General features: G+C 36.8%; 1 long non-coding RNA gene and 1 other non-coding gene across 3 annotated transcripts; both read right to left on the bottom strand.

Moving 5' to 3' along the window:
• Positions 1-5,153: 5,153 nt before the first annotated feature.
• Positions 5,154-5,261, bottom strand: LOC112787049 (small nucleolar RNA R71). Its single transcript, XR_003194486.1, has one exon. It is a non-coding gene; the product is annotated as a small nucleolar RNA R71 (small nucleolar RNA).
• Positions 5,262-6,287: 1,026 nt separating this feature from the next.
• On the bottom strand, positions 6,288-18,084 carry LOC112784838 (uncharacterized). 2 transcript variants are annotated; one of them, XR_011878750.1, is made up of 3 exons: positions 17,241-18,079; positions 16,916-17,151; positions 6,288-11,496 (listed from the first exon to the last, which is right to left on the bottom strand). It is a non-coding gene; the product is annotated as an uncharacterized lncRNA (long non-coding RNA). The 2 variants fall into 2 exon arrangements; XR_003194090.2 differs by lacking the exon at positions 6,288-11,496 and adding an exon at positions 13,993-14,252 and having other exon boundaries at positions 17,241-18,084.
• Positions 18,085-19,784: the final 1,700 nt, after the last annotated feature.

Below are 19,784 nucleotides of genomic sequence, written 5' to 3'. Positions count from 1 at the left end.
GAATGAAAGCAAGAGAGTAAGAAATGTAAATAGCAAGAAAGTAAATGAGCATGCAAGGAATTAAAAAGAAAGCAATTAAAGGACACTTAGCAAGAAGTGGGTAATCTTGGTTTTCTATCCTAGTTGTGGACCAGAAATATGGCAATTGTGTGGAATCAATCCAAATCAATCAATCCTCCTTGAGAATTAGTCAAAAGACGTAATTGATCTCAATCCATAAGTCCTAGTCAACTCACTAATTACTTAGTGAAAGACTAGCATCAATGGAAACCAAATCAATTAATTAATCTCATACAATGTGGAATGGACATCCACAACTCAATTCCACCCAAACATCCAATTTCTCAACGAAGAGTGTGAAAACTAAACATGCAAGAAATTAAATGAAAGCAAGTAAAAGTCAAAGCAATAAAACTTCAAATGCAAGAAACCTCTTGGCAAGTAATTGAGGACTAAGGCTACCTATCCTAGCCATTGACCACAAACATATAATGATTATAAAGAGTTAATCCTACTTAGTCAACCTTACATCGAAGATAATTCAAATAGGCATAGTTAATTTCAATCTATAAGTCCTATGTCAACACTAAGGGGTCACATAGAGTCAATGGATACCAAATTAACTAAATACTCTAATGTATCAAACAAGAATGAACATCAAAGACTCAAGGATCACCAAAGTCATCAATTCCAAGCCAAGAGTTAAGAAAAACTAAGTAAAAACTAAGCCAAACATTTTATCAAACACTTGGTGTGCATGAGAATAAAATAATATTAAAATGCATTAAAATAAATTCTAAAGCTACCAAAGCAAGAAAATGACAATGACAACTAAAGAAAGCAATAAATTACATGGAAACATAAATTGCATTAATTAAAACTAAAATTAACAAAAGTGTCATAAAACATAAAAATGACTAAATAAAGGAAATAACAAGAGAAATAAAGAAGAACAAAGAAGCAATAACAATAAATGACAAGGAAAAGTAGATAGAAACAAGAATTAAAAGTAGAAATTACAAGAAATTAAACTAAAGAACCCTAATTCTAGAGAGAGGGGGGAGCTTCTCTCTCTAGAGAAAAACCTACATAATGCTAATTAAAACTAAAGAACCCTAAGCTTTATTATCCCACTTGAATATGGTTTGCTTGAGACAGATAGTCAACTTAGAGCTCTTTGTGGCTTTAAGAGAAAAAGGGAGATGGTTAGTGGTTAGAAGCATCACTCTAGGTTCATTGATGAGCGGATAATTTATACACTTTTTGGCATTGTTTTTACATAGTTTTTAGTATGATTTAGTTAGTTTTTAGTATATTTTTATTAGTTTTTAATTAAAAATCACATTTCTGGACTTTACTATGAGTTTGTGTGTTTTTCTGTGATTTCAGGTACTTTCTGGCAGAAATTGAGGGACTTAAGAAAAAATCTGATTCAGAGGCTGAAGAAGGACTGCAGATGCTGTTGGATTCTGACCTCCCTGAACTCAAAGTGGATTTTCCGAAGCTACAGGAGTCCAAATGGAACATCCAGGGCTTGCCAGCAATATATAATAGTCCATACTTTGCCTGAGTTTAGACGACGCAAACTGGCGTTCAACGCCAGCTTTTTGCCCTATTCTAGAGTTAAACGCCAGAAACAGATTGCAAAGTAGAGTTAAATGCCAGAAACAGGTTATAAACTGGCATTTAACTCCAAGGAAAACCTCTACACGTGAAAGCTTCAATGCTCAGCCCAAGCACACACCAAGTGGGCCCGGAAGTAGATTTCTGCATCATTTACTCGTTTCTGTAAACCCTAGTAACTAGTTTAGTATAAATAGAACTTTTTACTATTGTATTTGAAACCTTTGATTAGTCTTATGCTATCTTAGACCTTTATGGAGGATAGCCATTTGGCCATGCTTGGACCTTCATCACTTATGTATTTTCAACGGTAGAGTTTCTACACACCATAGATTAAGGTGTGGAGCTCTGCTGTTCCTCATGAATTAATGCAAAGTACTATTATTTTTCTATTCAACTCAAGCCTATTTTTTCTCTAAGATATCTATTTGTACACAAGAACATGATGAATGTGATGATTATGTGACTCTCATCATCATTCTCACTTATGAATGCGTGCCTGACAAACACTTCCGTTCTACATGCAAACAAGCTTGAATGCGTATCTCTTAGCCTCCTGATCGTGAGATCAGAGTCTTCGTGGTATAGGCTAGAATTATTGGCGGCCATTCTTGAGATCCGAAAAGTCTAAACCTTGTCTGTGGTATTCCGAGTAGGATCTGGGAAGGGATCGCTGTGACGAGCTTCAAACTCGCGAGTGCTGGGCGTAGTGACAGACGCAAAAGGATTATTGAATCCTATTCCAGTATGATCGAGAACCGACAGATGATTAGCCGTGCGGTGACAGCGCATTTTGGACCATTTTCACTGAGAGGACGGGATGTAGCCATTGACAACGGTGATGCCCTGCATACAGCTTGCCATGGAAAGGAGTAGGAATGATTGGATGAAGACAGCAGGAAAGTAGAGGTTCAGAAGGAACAAAAGCATCTCTATATGCTTATCTGAAACTCTCACCAATGAATTGCATAAGTATCTCTATCCTATTTTATATTTTAATTATATTTTAATTATCAATTCACTATAACCATTTAAATCCGCCTGACTGAGATTTACAAGGTGACCATAGCTTGCTTCAAGCCGACAATCTCCGTGGGATCGACCCTTACTCACGTAAGGTTTATTACTTGGAAGACCCAGTGCACTTGCTGGTTAGTTGTGCGAAGTTGTGACAAAGAACTAAAATTATGAACGTGCGCATGAAGTTTTTAGCGCCGTTACCAAGGAATGAATGATCACGATTTTGTGCACCAAGTTTTTGGCGCCGTTGTTGGGGATTGTTCGAGTTTGGACAACTGATGGTTCATCTTGTTGCTCAGATTAGGTAATTTTATTTTAATTTTAAGCTTTTGTTTTTATTCTTTTTATTTTCGAAAAATTTCCAAAAAAAAATAATAAAAATTAACTTATTCTATGTTCTTCAGAATTTTTAAGAATGAATTCTAGAGTTTCATGATGATCTGTTGAAGTCTGGCTGTAAAGCCATGTCTAATTCCTGGACCGGAGCTTTAGACTGACATTGCATGATTCCTGGAATTCTCATTAGAAATTTTGAAATCCTTATTTTTCTTTTTCCAATTAATTTTCAAAAAATTACAAAAAAAAATTTACAAAATCATAAAAACCAAAAAAATGTTGATGTTTCTTGTTTGAGTCTTGTGTCAATTTTTAAGTTTGGTGTCAATTGCATGCTTTTATAATTTTCTTTAATTTTCGAAAATTCATCATATGTTCTTCATGATCTTCAAGTTGTTCTTGATGATCTCCTTTGTTTGATCTTTGTATTTTCATGTTTTGTGTCTTTTCTTGTTTTCCATATGCATTTTCAATTTGTTAGAATCTCAACATTAAAAATTTTTAAGTTTGGTGTCTTGCATGTTTTTCTTTTCTTAAAAATTTTCAAAAATAAGTTCTTGGTGTTCATCTTGACATTCAAAGTGTTCTTGGTGTTTATCTTGACATTCATAGTGTTCTTGCATGCATCATTTATTTTGATCCAAAATTTTCATGCATTGAGTCTTTTTGATGTTTTTCTCTCTCATCATTAAAATTCAAAAATAAAAAAAATATCTTTTCCTTATTTCACTCATAATTTTCGAAAATTTGATTTGATTTAGTCAAAAGTTTTAAAAATTTAGTTGTTTCTTATGAGTCAAGTCAAATTTTCAATTTAAAATTTTTAAATCTTTTTCAAAAATCAAATCTTTTTCATTTTTCTTTCATAATTTTCGAAAATTTCAAATTGATTTTCAAAATTCTTTTTCTTATTTCTATTTCATATTTTCGAAAATCAATGCTAACAATTAATGTGATTGATTCAAAAATTTTAAGTTTGTTACTTGCCTGATAAGAAAGGTTCAATCTTTAAATTTTAAAATCATATCTTTTTGTTTCTTGTTAGTCACGTAATCAACTTTAATTTTCAAAATCAAACCTTTTTAAATTTCTTTTTTCAAATCTTTTTCAAAATAAATTTCAATCACATCTTTTTCAAAATCAATTTCAAAATCTCTTCTAACTTCTTATCTTTTCAAAATTTGATTTTCAAATCTTTTTCAATTAATCTTATCTTTTTGTTTGATTCTTATCTTTTTCAAAACTACCTAACTACTTTTCTCTCTCTTATTTTCGAAAATCACCTTCCTCTTTTTCAAAATTCCTTTTTAATTAAATAATTGTTTTAAATTTTAATTTAATTTAATTTAATTTTTCTTTTTAAAATTTTTGAATTTTAACTTCAAATTTTAAATTAAAAACAAAAATATTTTTATTTTATTTTATTTTATTTTCGAATTCTTCCCTCTCTCATCTCCTTCCATTTATTTATTTATCTACTAACAGCCCTCTTTCACTCAAAAATTCGAACCCACTCTTCTCCTCTGTGTTTGAATTCTTATCTTTTCCTTCTTCCATTCTTCTCTTCTTATAGTCATATAAGGAATCTCTATACTGTGACATAGAGGATTCCATATTTTCTTTTATGTTCTCTTCTTTTTCATATGAGCAGGAAAAGGGATAAAGACATTCTTGTTGAAGCTAATCCTGAACCTGAAAGGACTCTGAAGAGGAAGCTAAGGGAAGCTAAAGCACAACTCTCTGGAGAAAATCTGACAGAAATTTTCGAAAAAGAAGGAGACATGGCCGAACCCAACAACAATGCAAGGAAGATGCTTGGTGACTTTACTGCACCAAATTTTAACTTACATGGAAGAAGCATCTTAATCCCTGCCATTGGAGTAAACAATTTTGAGCTAAAGCCTCAATTAGTTTCTCTGATGCAACAGAATTGCAAGTTTCATGGACTTCCATCAGAAGATTCTTTTCAGTTCTTAACTGAATTCTTGCAAATCTGTGATACTGTTAAGACCAATGGGGTTGATCCCGAGGTCTACAGGCTTATGCTTTTCCCATTTGCTGTAAGAAATAGAGCTAGAATATGGTTGGACTCTCAACCTAAAGATAGCCTAAACTCTTGGGATAAGCTGGTCACGGCTTTCTTAGCCAAGTTCTTTTCTCCTCAAAAGCTTAGCAAGCTTAGAGTGGATGTTCAAACCTTCAAACAGAAAGAAGGTGAATCCCTCTATGAAGCTTGGGAGAGATACAAGCAACTGACCAAAAAGTGTCCTTCTGACATGCTTTCAGAATGGACCATCCTGGATATATTCTATGATGGTCTCTCTGAATTATCAAAGATGTCATTGGACCATTCTACAGGTGGATCCATTCACCTAAAGAAAATGCCTGCAGAAGCTCAGGAACTCATTGACATGGTTGTAAATAACCAGTTCATGTACACTTCTGAAAGGAATCCTGTGAGTAATGGGACGCCTCAGAGGAAGGGAGTTCTTGAAATTGATGCTCTGAATGCCATATTGGCTCAGAACAAAATATTGACTCAGCAAGTCAATATGATTTCTCAGAGTCTGAATGGATTGCAAGCTGCATCCAACAGTACTAAAGAGGCATCTTCTGAAGAAGAAGCTTATGATCATGAGAACCCTGCAATAGCAGAGGTGAATTACATGGGTGAATCCTATGGAAACACCTTGAAGAACTGAAGATTGATGGTTTAGAAGTTATAATAAATTCTCATTGTAAGTATAGTTTCTAAACCAAGCAATTAACCTTTCTTACAAACGTTTTGGTTGTCACAAGTAACAAACCCCTTTTAAATTGATAACCGAAGTATTTAAACCTCGAGTCGTCTTCTCGAGGAATTGTAGGGAGGTGTTCTTATTGTTGGTTATGGAAAAGGTAGAATTTTGGGGTTCTTAAAGGGTTGAACAAGTAATTTAAATGGCAAGGAAAATAAATTAATAATTAATAAAACTCTTGGCAAGGTATGAAAACTGGAAGTCCTATCCTAGTTATCCTTATCAATTGTGATGAGAATTGGATTTTTCTACCCACTTTGTTAACCTCTAACTATGAAGGTAAATCAAGTGGACTAATTAGCTTGATCCTCAAGTCCTAGTCAATCCCTGTGGGAAGACTAGCTTTAGAGCGATCTAGATCAATTAGTAATCTGCCAATTTCAACCACTGCTTTATTTGATAACTCAAGCGTCACCAATTACTTAACCAGAGCCAAAAGGGAAGAGAATCTACTCTAATGAAAATAATTTGGATAAATCGAAAGCATTCATAGCATAAAAAACAATCTTATAACTGAAATACTTCAAATTATATTAAATAAAGAAATCAATTCTAACATAGAAATTCATAAACCAAATTGGAAAAATAAATAAAAGGAACATTGAACCTGTGATTGCAGAAGATGAAATCCTAATCCTAATCCTAAGAGAGAGGATAGAACCTCTCTCTCTAAAAACTACATCTACTCCTAAAATTGTGTATTTGAAAGTATGATGATGAAAGGATACATTCTCCCACTTTATAGCCTCTAATTTGTGTTTTCAGGGCTGAAAATTAGGTAAAAAACATCCCAGAAATCGCCTGTTACGTTCAGGTCACGGCAAAGTGACGCGGAGGCGTCGTCCATGCATTTGCGTGGATTGCGTTTCTGCCAGGTCACGCGTCCGCGTTTTCCACGCGTTCGCACCATCTGGCGTCGAGGCAGCTATGACAAATTATATATCAAATCGAAGCCCCGGACGTTAGTTTTCCAACGCAACTGGAACCGTATCGTTTGGACCTCTGTAGCTCAAGTTATGACCATTTTAGTGCGAGAGGGTCAGGTTGACAGCTTTGCAGTTCCTTCAACCTCTTGTATGCCTTCCACTTTTGCATGCTTCCTCTAAGCCATTCCTGCCCTATAATCTCTGAAAACACTTAACATACATATCAAGGCATCGAAGGGTAAAGGAGAATTAATAATTAGCAATTTAAAGGCCAAAGAAGCATGTTTTCAATCATAGCACAAAATCAGGAAGGAGAATGTAAAATCATGCAAATAGTATGAATAAGTGTGCAAAGACTTGATAAAAACTACTCAATTGAGCACAAGATAAACCATGAAATAGTGGTTTATCACACCTATAATCCTTCATGGAGAAATCATCCAAATTTCTCATGGAAGGATCAACAAAAGCCTCAACAAGGCTTTAATAATGGTGGAAGAAACAGGTTTAGCAATAGCAAGCCTTTTCCATCATCCACTCAGCAACAGACAGAGAATTCTGAGCAGAATCCATCTAGCTTAGCAAATATAGTCTTTGATCTATCTAAAGCCACTCTAAGTTTCATGAATGAAACAAGGTCCTCCATTAGAAATTTGGAGGCACAAGTGGGCCAGCTGAGTAAAAGAATCACTGAAACTCCTCCTAGTACTCTTCCAAGCAATACAGAAGAGAATCCAAAAAGAGTGTGCAAGGCCATAGCCTTACTTGGTGTGGCCGAACCCAGAGAGGAGGAGGGGGACGTAAATCCTAGTGAAGAAGACCTCCTGGGACGTTCACTGACCAATAAGGGGTTCCTCAATGAGGACCTGAAGAAATCTGAGGCTCATACAGAGACAATAGAGATTCCATTCAACTTGCTTCTGCCCTTCATGAGCTCTGATGAGTATTCATCTTCTGAAGAGGATGAAGACACTACTGAAGAGCAAGTTGCTAAGTACCTTGGTGCAATCATGAAGCTGAATGTCAAATTATTTAGTAATGAGACTTGGGAAGATGAATCTCCCTTGCTCACCAATGAACTAAATGCATTGGATAGGCAGAAATTACCTCAAAAGAAATAGGATCCTGGTAAATTCCTAATTCCCTGTAACATAGGCACCATGACCTTTGAGAAGACTCTGTGTGACCTAGGGTCAGGCATTAACCTTATGCCACTCTCTGTAATGGAGAAACTAATAATCTTTGAGGTGCAAGCTGCCAGAATCTCATTAGAGATGGCAGACAACTCAAGAAAACAGGCTTATAGACAAGTAGAGGATGTGTTAGTAAAGGTTGAAGGCCTTTACATCCCTGCTGATTTCATAATCCTAGACACTGGGAAGGATGAGGATGAATCCATCATCCTTGGAAGACCCTTTCTAGCCACAGCAAAAGCTGTGATTGATGTGGACAGAGGAGAGTTGGTCCTTCAACTGAATGAGGACTACCTTGTGTTTAAGACTCAAGGTTCTCCTTCTGTAACCATGGAGAGGAAGCATGAAAAGCTTCTCTCACTGCAGAGTCAACCAAAGCCCCCACGGTCAAACTCTAAGTTTGGTGTTGGGAGGTTCCAACAATGCTTTGAACATCTATGAGGCTCCATGAGAGCTCACTGTCAAGCTATTGACATTAAAGAAGCGCTTGTTGGGAGGTAACCCAATGTTATTTAATTATATCTTATTTTATTTTTATTATTATTTCGTGTTTTATTAGGTTGATGATCATGTGAAGTCACAAAAAACACTGAAAAATCAAAAATAAAATGAAAAATAGCATTAGAAACAGCACACCCTGGAGGAAGAGTGATATGCAAAAAAAATTATTTTTTACGTATAACTACCGGCAAGTATACCGGGTCGCATCAAGTAATAAAACTCACTAAGAGTGAGGTCGATCCCACGAGGATTAACGGATTAAGCAATCAATAGTTAGTTGATTATTCTAGTTAGACAATCATTTTGGAGTGATGAGCAAACAATAAATGTAAGTGGCTAGAAATTAAAAGAAAGCAATAAAGTGCAAGGAAAGTAAATGACGTAAAAGTAAAGTACTGGAAAAATAAATTGCAAGGAATAGAAAAGTACAAGAAAGTAAAGTGCATGAACGTAAATTGCTAGAAAGTAAATGACAGAAAGAAAGATGGAAAACATAAGGGATTGGAGATGTTGATTCCTCTTGAATCAATGGGTCTCACTCCTTCTCAATCATGTAAGATAGATCCATGGCGGATTATGAGTAATTAAACCCCAATCTCTTGGTGATTTAATTTTTCTTCATATAATCAATTGCCAATCTCTTGATCTAATTGCTCATGAGAAGAGGTGAAGTTCAATTTCTAATCCAAAAGCCACACAACCCTCAAGACCTCAACTCAAAGAGGTTATATGTCACGTACCAACTAAGAGTGTGTTGATGAAGAGGATTATGAGAGAAGAGCCTCAAATTGAATTCCATGATCCCTCTCTCGAGGCTCACATGAAATTCAAGTAGACTAAATCCCCCTCTCGGTGGTGATTGAATCTTTGAAGCACAAAAGCTCTTTCTTAGAAAAACAAACATGATTTCTAATCTCATACTACATAAATCCAAAGACCCCAATATAATATTAGAGAGGTTACATGTCACAATACCAACTCTAAATCAAAATCAACTTCATTATGCCAAGAGAGCTCAAACTGAATCCTATGATCCCTCTCTCAAGGTTCGCAATAGGATTCTAATAGATCCAAGGATCTTTGAAGAACAAAACTATCTTTCAAGGATTCTAATAGATATCCAAGTATGAAGATAGAGTGAAGAAGAGAAGGAGAAATAAAAATCAATTCAATCAAAATTGAAACAGAGCTCCTTTCCCAAATGCAAAGGAAATTAAGTGATCATTGCTCTCAAATGAAAACTAAATTGCATGAAATTAAAGTGCATGAAAATAAAGAGTGAGAATTCAAAACAGAAATTGAAAATTTAAGAATTCATAAATAAAAATTACAAAGTAAACTAAACTACTACTAAAGAAGAAAAGAAGAGGAAGGGAAGAAGAGTGTTTGAGGGGAGGGGTCCGAAGACCCACTCCTAATGGAGTGTGCCAATTCACAGAATTCCAAATTGGTCTCCTCCGTATCCAGCCTTTTTCGCCTCTCTAATTCTATGAAACTAATGCCTTTATATAGGCTTTCCTAAATTGCAAATTGAAATGAAATTAAAAGCAAATTACAATCAAAATGAAAATTCACTATTCTAGATCATTCTTGTGGCCTTGATTGGTTGAGATTTATGGGCTTTGCTTGCTTGAGGTTGGATGGACCTTGAAGTAATTTAATTGAACCAAAACCAAGCTCCAGTGGTCACTTGGGCGTTAGTGGCAATAACGCCTTCACAAGCCCAAGTTAGCAACGTGTGTGTTAGTTCCCTGGAGGTCCAAGTCTTTGCTCTTGTTCTTGGGGCTTAAAGATAACCATGATTTGAGCTTCAATTTTATGCTTCACTATAGACTCTTATATATCGTTGGAAAGCTCTGAATGTCAGCTTTCCAACGCAATTGGAAGCACCTCAATTGGATTTTTGTAGCTCAAGTTATACTCCATTGAAGGGGACATGGTCAGGCTACTAAAATCACAGGCGTTTTTGGCAAACACGCCTTTGTATTTTCAAGTTGCCAACGCCTTCAGATTCTGAAGCTCTAAATGAAGCCCGATTTTGAAGCTTTAAACGAATGTCAAACCCATACTATGATATATGGTTGGAAATCTCTAGATGTCTACTTTCCAACGCCGTTAAAATCACTTCATTTGGAGCTTTGTAGCTCAAGATATACTCCATTGAAGGAGGTAAGGTCAGGTTGCCAAGCTCACCAGCGTTTTTGGCAAACACTCCCTTGTATTTCCAAGTTGCCAACGTGCTACCTCCATTCTTCACCATCCAAAGCTTCCTAGCGTTGTTGCCAAACATGCCAATGCTTTCTTGAGTTGGCAACATGCTCGATGCTCTTTCCTAGCTCCAAACATTGCTTCCCACGTTGCCATTGAACACGCCTATAGAACCCACATTGGCAACGTGCTCATTTCTGAGGCTCCAAATGAAGCCAGCTTTTGAAGCTCCAAAAGTATGTCAAACCCATCCTATGATATATTGTTGGAAAGTTATGAATGTCTACTTTCCAATTCCGTTGAGACTTCATCATTTAAAGCTCTATAGCTCAAGATATACTCCATGGAAGATGAAGAGGTTAGCTGGCCTTACTACAGGTTGATACCATGTTCATCTATGCACTTTCGGGCCGAGTTTCTCCCTCAAATTTAGTGTCCACCATGTAGTACTATATATGTTTGAAAAGCTCTTGATCCCTACTTTCCAATGCCATTGGAATCACCTCAATTGAAGCTTTGTAGCTCGAGTTATCTTTGTTTGAAGAAGACAAGGTCAGGCTGCCAAGAAACCCAAAAGTGGCGTTGCTAACCTTGCTTCCCAAGTTGGCAACGTGCATGCCTCCTTCCAGGGCTGGAGCTTGCTGGCGTTGCTGGAAAACACGCCTTCCTCTTCCTCACGTTGGCAACGTGGATTGCCTTCCAAGGCTGCCAAGCTTGCTGGCGTTGCTGGCAAACACGCCTTCCTTCCCCCAAGTTGGCAACGTGCACTCTGCCTCTTATCATCCAGGGCTTCCTCACTTCATTGCTTCACACATTGGCGTTGGCAATGTCCTTCTAGAGTTGGCAACACCCTTGGTGACTTCCTCCTTACTCCAGGGCTCTTTGCTTCACCTATCATCAACCAAACACATGCATCAAAGCCTTGCTAAATCACAAGATTTTGCATCATTCATAACATCAAACAATTTTTGCATAAATCTCATGAAAATGCACATATTTAACAATGTTTGATTGAATCAAGGCATGCATACAATTCTCATCCAAATACTTACTTATTACCTAAGAAAATGCATGAAACCAACCTAAAACATACAAAAAATGGCTAGTAAAACTAGCCAAGATGCCCTGGCATCACAACACCAAACTTAAATCTTGCTTGTTTCCAAGCAAGAAAAGAACTATGCACAAAGAATTCTCTTAATTGGAATATATTGAAGAATTGCTCATGATGCTTTAGTGGATGAAGTGATTAAGTGATAGTGGGGTGAACTCCAATTTATATGCTTATACAAGGATTCCAGTGCTCATTAGTCCTTACGTTTTGGAAGTCTTAGATCTTAGGACTTTCATTCAAATGATATTATGGAAGTCTCTTTATAGATAATCACCTTGAAGCAGCACTTATTTTCTAGCATTTTTCTCTTTGGATTTTGACCTCGACTCTAAGTGTCACGTCTCAAAGCGGCTTTTTAGATAAGCTTTCAATCAATACGCCCAAACCAGTTGGTCTAAAGTGTTAGGTGTTGAAGCACCCCTTAGGATTTACTTGCTGAAGCCTTTCTCTTTGACACAAATCCACCACAAGTATTTAACTAGGACAATAACTCTTTGAGTTCTTGTTTCTTTCTTTTTTCTTCCTAGTAATTGATGCTCAGAGCCTTGGGCTTGTCCTTTGTTTTTCTTTTTCTCATCCAAATACTTACTTATTGCCTAAGAAAATGCATGAAACCAACCTAAAACATACAAAAAATGGCTAGTAAAACTAGCCAAGATGCCCTGGCATCAAAGAGCACTCTGGCGCTAAAACGCTAGAAACAAGCATCTGTCTGGCGTTTAACGCCAGAAACAAGCACCAAGCTGTCGTTTAACGCAAGAAACAAGCATCAACCTGGCGTTAAATGCCAGAAACAGGCTATATTTGGGCGTTTAACCCCAAACACAAGCAGCAAACTAGCGTTTAACGCCAGACATGCATGCTAAGGGCGTTTTACACGCCTAATTGGAGCAGGGATGTTAAGTTCTTGACCCCACTGGATCTATAGACCCCATAGGATCTGTGGATCCCACAGGATCCCTACCTACCCCACCTCTTCTTCTCTCCTCTTCACACTTTTTCATAACCCTCTTCCCCAAATACCCTTCACCATTCACCTCCATACCTCTTCCCCAAATACCCTTAACCACTCACATCCATCCACTCTTCCCCAAAAACCCCACCTACCTCCAAAATTCAAATTCCTTTCCCTCCCAAACCCAACCCCATGACCGAACCCTAAACCCCCCCACTCCTATATAAACCCCTCATTCCTTCTTCATTTTCACACAACACAACCCTTTCCTCCTCCCCTTGGCCGAATACACACCTCTCTCCCTCTCCTCCATTTTTCTTCTTCTTTTCCTTCTTCCTTTCTTCTTTTGCTTGAGGACGAGCAAACATTTTAAGTTTGGTGTGGTAAAAGCATTGCTTTTTGTTTTTCCATAACCATTAATGGTACCTAAGGCTAGAGAAACCTCAAGAAAGAGGAAAGGGAAGGCAATTGCTTCCACCTCTGAGTCATGGGAGATGGAGAGATTCATCTCAAAGGTCCATCAAGACTATTTCTATGAAGTTGTGGCCAAGAAGAAAGTGATCCCTGAGGTTCCTTTCAAGCTCAAAAAGAATGAGTATCCGGAGATCCGACATGAGATCCGAAGAAGAGGTTGGGAAGTTCTCACCAACCCCATTCAAGAAGTCGGGATCATAATGGTTCAAGAGTTCTAGGCAAACACATGGATCACTAGGAACCATGATCAAAGTGTGAACCCGAATCCAAAGAATTGGCTTACCATGGTTCGGGGGAAATACTTAGATTTCAGTCCGGAAAATGTAAGGCTGGCGTTCAACTTGCCAATGATGCAAGAAAACGCAAGCCCCTACACTAGAAGGGTCAACTTTGATCAAAGGTTGGACCAAGTACTCATGGACATATGTGTAGAAAGAGCTCAATGGAAAGTTGACTCAAGAGGCAAGCCGGTTCAATTGAGAAGACCGAACCTTAAGTCTGAAGTTACTGTAGACCGGGCCATCATGATCCATAGTATCATGATTGGGGAGGAAGTGGAAGTTCATGAGATTATACCTCAAGAACTTTACAAGGTGGCTGACAAGTCCTCCACTTTGGCAAGGTTAGCCTTTTCTCACCTTATTTGTCACCTCTACAATTCAGCTGGAATTGACATAGAGGGAGACATCCTCATTGATGAGGACAAGTGTAACGTCTCGTCCCGCAAAATACCTTGCTTAAGTCAGGGTATTTCCACTAGAAAGAACATTACGTAACCTTCTCTAGTATTAACTACTTAATTATCGAGCCTTTGTATCGAGTTCGCGTTTCAGTTTTAAGAAAATTCCAGAAAATTTTGTTTTTTTTATTCATTAAAGTCATAATTCAAACATTCACAAATAATAATAATCACATAAATATTATTGATAATAATTCTTATACAAAAGAGACCAAAAAAAACTCAAATACAATATACTAAACCTACCCCTCTATGTAAAATAAAATCTCAAAGGACAATAGCGAGGGACTCTATGAAAGCAATTAAAACCATAAAGAAAGCCTATTGATCGCTCGCAGCTTCAAATTGCGTCTTCAAACCTGTCGCTGAAAGGGTGGAAAATTTGGGGGTGAGAACCAAACCACATGTTCTCAGTAGAGGTCGAGAATGCCGTGAAAGTAAAGAATAAAGCGCAAATAGTTAACTGCATTCATAGACATCTAAAAGGAAACTAACTTTCTTTAAAGGCATTAGTTAATTACTCAATATTCTAAATCCATATTTTTCTTGTAAAACTTTTAAAAGTTTCCTAGACTGTATGAATGACCAACCTGTCCCAGTCATAGGTTCATTAAGTCTATGCTGAATCAGTCAGATACTTTATACAAAAATAGACTTCAAACGTACCAGTCACGGCCTTAGGCCCAAACAACTCAATCAACACCCAATTTACCACAATCCAGCCAATCAGTTACAAACACAAGTAATGAGGTTCAAACACAATCAAGAGCAATTACATCAAGTATAGCAACTAGCAGTTAAACAGAATTATTCACTTAGGCAAACCAATTACAATATACACACCCAAACAATGTCACATAGATGCATATGATGCATGCCTGTCCTACTGGCCATGAGGTCATGTGTCGGTTATGTTGCCAGACCCGACTCGGATAAGCGGGATTAGACCACCATCCTTATCCGTAGGTTCCATAGACAAGCGGGAATTAAACCACCATCCTTGCCCGGAACACGCAAGCGGGATTAAACCACCATCCTTGCCTCCACAGTAAGCGGGATTAAACCACCATCCTTACTGGATACATAAAATAATACGCAAGCGGGATCACACCACCGTCCTTGCTGAACAATTTATCAATACGTGAGCGGGATAAAACCACCGTCCTCACTGCAGGCGGGACAAAACCACCATCCCTGCATAATGGTTTACGCACTGAGCAAGCGGGACTAGACCCACGCCCCTACCAACAATCTCATAAACCAAATATTCTTTTCTCAAAAGAACCATTGAAGTTATTATCATTAAATAAGCCTTAAATATTTATTTTGATCAAGTCCTTATATTTTTTTATAAAATTTGGACATAATCTCCTTTAAAAATAGGACTTATCCACCCTTACGGGTTCCTTCTTTCTCAACAATTCATCAGCCTCTTTCAGCATTTGCCACAGCAATATATTCTCAAAAACATTTGATAATAGAAAATCTATTTCTTAAATTCCATATCCAAAATAATTACGAACACAACTTGGCAGCCTGATTTCCATTTTGTTTTTAAAATATCAAATAAACTCGGAATTACGCAAACTTTAAATCCATGCGACCGTCTCGGATTAAACTTTCTATTAAATCAAAAATCATAATTTTTCGTTGTCTCTAGCTTCGGGAATATAAGCAAAACCGTGACTGATCTGCAGTATTTTAAATCAATAAGACAGCAGCACCATACAACATTTGAAATTTCATATAAAATCCAAATTAAATCCAACCACCTTAAAAATTAATGTGGTTAAACATAACTCATCCAAATTTCTTTCTAAATTGGTTCTAGGGTTATACCATTTTTAATGAAGGAGTTACGTAGCTTGGAAGTTAGGTAATCCTCTGCAGAAATCTGTTTTACAAATCATTGAACACAACCTCTTCCAAGTCCCATAACTCACTTATTAAAACATGGAAAACCCTGAAATTTGAATCATATATACTAAACATACTCAACTTTCACCTCCAATTGGTTGCATCTCAATATCACTTCAGAGTTAAAAATTATAAAATCTCAAAGTTACTAACTTAGAAAACAAAGCCTGACTTTTACTGCATAAAACATCTTTCTTTGAAAATCCAAATCTTTAAAACCACAACTCTAACAATTCTAAATTTTTATGAAATTAAAGTAATAAGACCAAAGTTTCATTTAAAACTGGTTCCATTTCAAAATTCCAACTGCAGAATTTCCAATAGAGGAATCAAGTTGCTGCTGCGTTAAACGTTCTGCAGAAAAACCAGTTTTGACATCCGTGATTCAAAAATTCACCATAAATCATAAACTTAGTGAAAAGGTCTCAAATTCAGCAGTCCAGTTCCCTATATCCCCAAGCTCAATTCAGACTTGGTCCCACGCAATTCCGATAATCACAGAAATAGTTATAGTTTTTTAAAGTTTCCGGCTTCCTTTAAAAATAATGCAGAAAATCAAGTTTTACATTTTAACTTTGAAAAAGCATAACTAGTTCTATAGTTAATTCAAACTTCTCAAAATTGAGTCCCAACAACAACTTTTACTATACTTTACTCAGCCTTTGCTCTTATATCATTTCGATTATCATTGAATAACGGATTCACTTCCAAAGTCACCTTTTAATTTCAAAAATCAGTTTTTCAGCAATCTATTTAGTATTCAAAATTCAACCCTTCAAAACCCCTCAAAACTAATTCCAAATCAACCACCAACCAAGTTCATTAACATTACAATATACCAAATAACAACTCAACGGCAACAAATCCAACATAACCCATTAAAATTCAGAAATTCTCAACAATTAGTCATCAAGCAATTCCCAATCCACATAATCAATCAATATCACTAATCAACAATTCCAAATAACAATCTCAACCATTCCAATCACAATTTCAGCCACAATTCAATATTCACATAGTCAATCAATTACTCACAGATATTAAATCTATTTGCAGTTATTCAATAAACCTTGTAGTCATTCCTAAATTAAAATCATTTTAAACCCCCTACCTCAATGTCGCATTAACAACGCAATTAAACCAAGCAGCAGCCTCGGTGACGTTTTTCCTATGAGTTCCCTTCCTCTAGCAACAACACAGCAGCTCGGGACCTATGTAGCAGCATCAGAATCATCAAGAGCGGCTCCAACATTGGTTCTCGGCGACTCCAATGGCACTAGCAATCTCCAAATAGAGCCGGCAGCTGCCTCCAGTAACGGCGGCGGCAAGGTAATTTTACAATAATCTCTTTATACAATACAAGCAGTTTCAGAAACAAGCTTCAAAGTAGAAACAATTTGGTAGGACAAGAAAGCAGAAACAGGGGCAGAGCTTACAAAAACAGTAGTGGTTCTATTGGTTGTTTCCTGGGCAGCTCGAATGTTGGCTCCTGGTGGCAGAGAGCTCCGGCAACTCACAGAACCCAGAGGCAGAGGCAGAACATCTTCTTCCCTTGATTCTCGCGATGCTCCTCTTTTCTGTAAACATGGTAGCAGCGGCGCTCTCTAGTGGCGGCTCGGACGGTGGACTCCACTCACGGTGATGATGACACTCTCTTCCACAAACCTTGGCAGCAGCGGCGACGAAGGGCAGCGCTGCTTCCTCTTCTCCCTCGCGAACTCCTCTCTTTCCCTCTCCTCTGTTAGCAGTTCACGGCGGTGGCAGAAACTTCATCAACGGCGACGCAGCAACACGGTGACAGATCGGCGGTGGCGGCGCTATGGCTCCTGGTTCGCGCTCCTCTCTGCGGCCACCACAGAACGGCGATGACGACGACAAGGATGGACGGCGACGAAGGCGGCTGGCTCCAGCGACGGTGACGGCCCTAAGGGAGACAACAAGTAACGGCAGCGGTGGCTCCTCAGACGACGACGCGCGACGGACCCAGCGGCGGTGGGAACAGCCGGGGTGGCAGCAACGCGGGCTCCACGAAGGTCACGATGGCTGGACTTCGCAGCGCTGCAACTCGCGTGGATGGCGACGACAGTGACGGCGAAGGACCCCCAGCGGTGGCTCTGGCGACTGAACGGTGGCTGCTTAGATCACACTCTGATTTCCTCCCTCTCTCCCTCTCTGATTCCGTTTCAGCGTTAGGTTTAGGAAGAAAGTGGGTGGGGGCTGCGTTCAGGGGCTGGGAAAATGGGGGAAAATTAGGGTTAGGGTTTCTGGGATTTGGGAATTAGGGTTAGAAATTAGGGATTTTATAAAATAATAAGGATAGGTATGAATAGATATTTTGATAAAATTGAATAGCAGAGTAATTTTAGAATCAAATATACTCTATTAAAAATATTTAGGAACATTATTTATCAACATATGGCTAAGTGCAATCAATTATTTCTAATTTATATTATAAAATGAAGAAGTTAATTATATTTTGTAAAGTACAATTTAAATTCAAATATCAATTTTCTAGATTAAATCATACAAATCTCTATTATTTTTCTATCTCCGAAACTTTAATTTCAATTTATAAAATAACTAATTATAATAAAAATTATACATAAATATTAATTGACGTAAACTTAAAGTATTTATAAATATCAATCTAATCATTTCTAATAAAATAATTTCTAGGAGTTCAAACTAATAAAATAAATCATAATTTATTCATAATAGAAATTTCTTAAATTTAATTATATAACACCTTCATTACTGAATTCTAATTTGAAATTATATAAAATAACCAATTATAAGAATGTACACAAAAATATTAATTAACTTAACTCCAAATATTAATAAAACTAATTTAATTTCTCTTAATTGATTAATTTATAAAATAAGATATCAAATTAATAAAATAAATCATAACCTTTTCAGAATAAAAGTTACTTGAATTAAATTATATAATTCTTTCTTATTTTTCAATTACTAAAATTATACAAAATATTCTATTATAATAAAATTACTTAAAAATATTAATTGATTCAAAATAAAACTATCTCCGAATCTATTTAATTATTTCTAATAAAATAATTTCTAAAATTATAAAGTTCAAACTCAATAAGGTAAAATCACAATTTATTTATATTTAGATTTTTCAAAAATGCGGAATGTTACAACAAGCCCATCACCAAGAAAAGGATGGAGCAAACAAGAGATCATGGACCTCAAAAAGAGCATGAGAAAATTACTCACCATGAAATCCCTGAGATACCTCAAGGGATGCACTTCCCTCCACAGAACTATTGGGAGCAAATCAACACCTCCCTAGGAGAATTAAGTTCCAACATAGGACAACTAAGGATGGAACACCAAGAGCACTCCATCATTCTCCATGTGATTAGAGAAGATCAAAGAGCTATGAGGGAGGAGCAACAAAGACAAGGAAGAGACATATAGGAGCTTAAGAGCACCATTGGTTCTTCAAGAAGAGGAAGACGTCACCCTCACTAAGGTGGACCCGTTCCTTAATCTCCTTGTTCTTATTTTCCTATTTTTTGTTTACTATGCTTTATGTTTGTGTCTTATTACATGATCATTAGTATTTAAGAGTCTATTCTTAAAGCTATGAATGTCCTATGAATCCATCACCTTTCTTAAATAAAAAATGCTTTAATTACAAAAGAACAAGAAGTACATGAATTTTGAATTCATCCTTGAAATTAGTTTAATTATTTTGATGTGGTGACAATTCTTTTTACTTTCTGAATGAATGCTTGAACAGTGCATATGTCTTTTGATATTGTTGTTTATGAATATTAAATATGTTGGCTCTTGAAAGAATGATGAAAAGGAGAAATGTTCTTGATAATCTGAAAAATCATAAAATTGATTCTTGAAGCAAGAAAAAGCAGTGAATACAAAAGCTTGCGAAAAAAGAAAAAGAAAAGAAAAATGGCAAAAAAAAAGAGAAAGAAAAAGAAAAAGCAAGCAGAAAA

The sequence above is a fragment of the Arachis hypogaea genome, chromosome 20 (genome assembly GCF_003086295.3).
Source record: "Arachis hypogaea cultivar Tifrunner chromosome 20, arahy.Tifrunner.gnm2.J5K5, whole genome shotgun sequence".
NCBI classification, from domain to species: domain Eukaryota; kingdom Viridiplantae; phylum Streptophyta; class Magnoliopsida; order Fabales; family Fabaceae; genus Arachis; species Arachis hypogaea.
The sequence above is the reverse complement of the archived record's forward strand: the minus strand, read 5'-3'. Positions and strand labels throughout refer to the sequence as shown.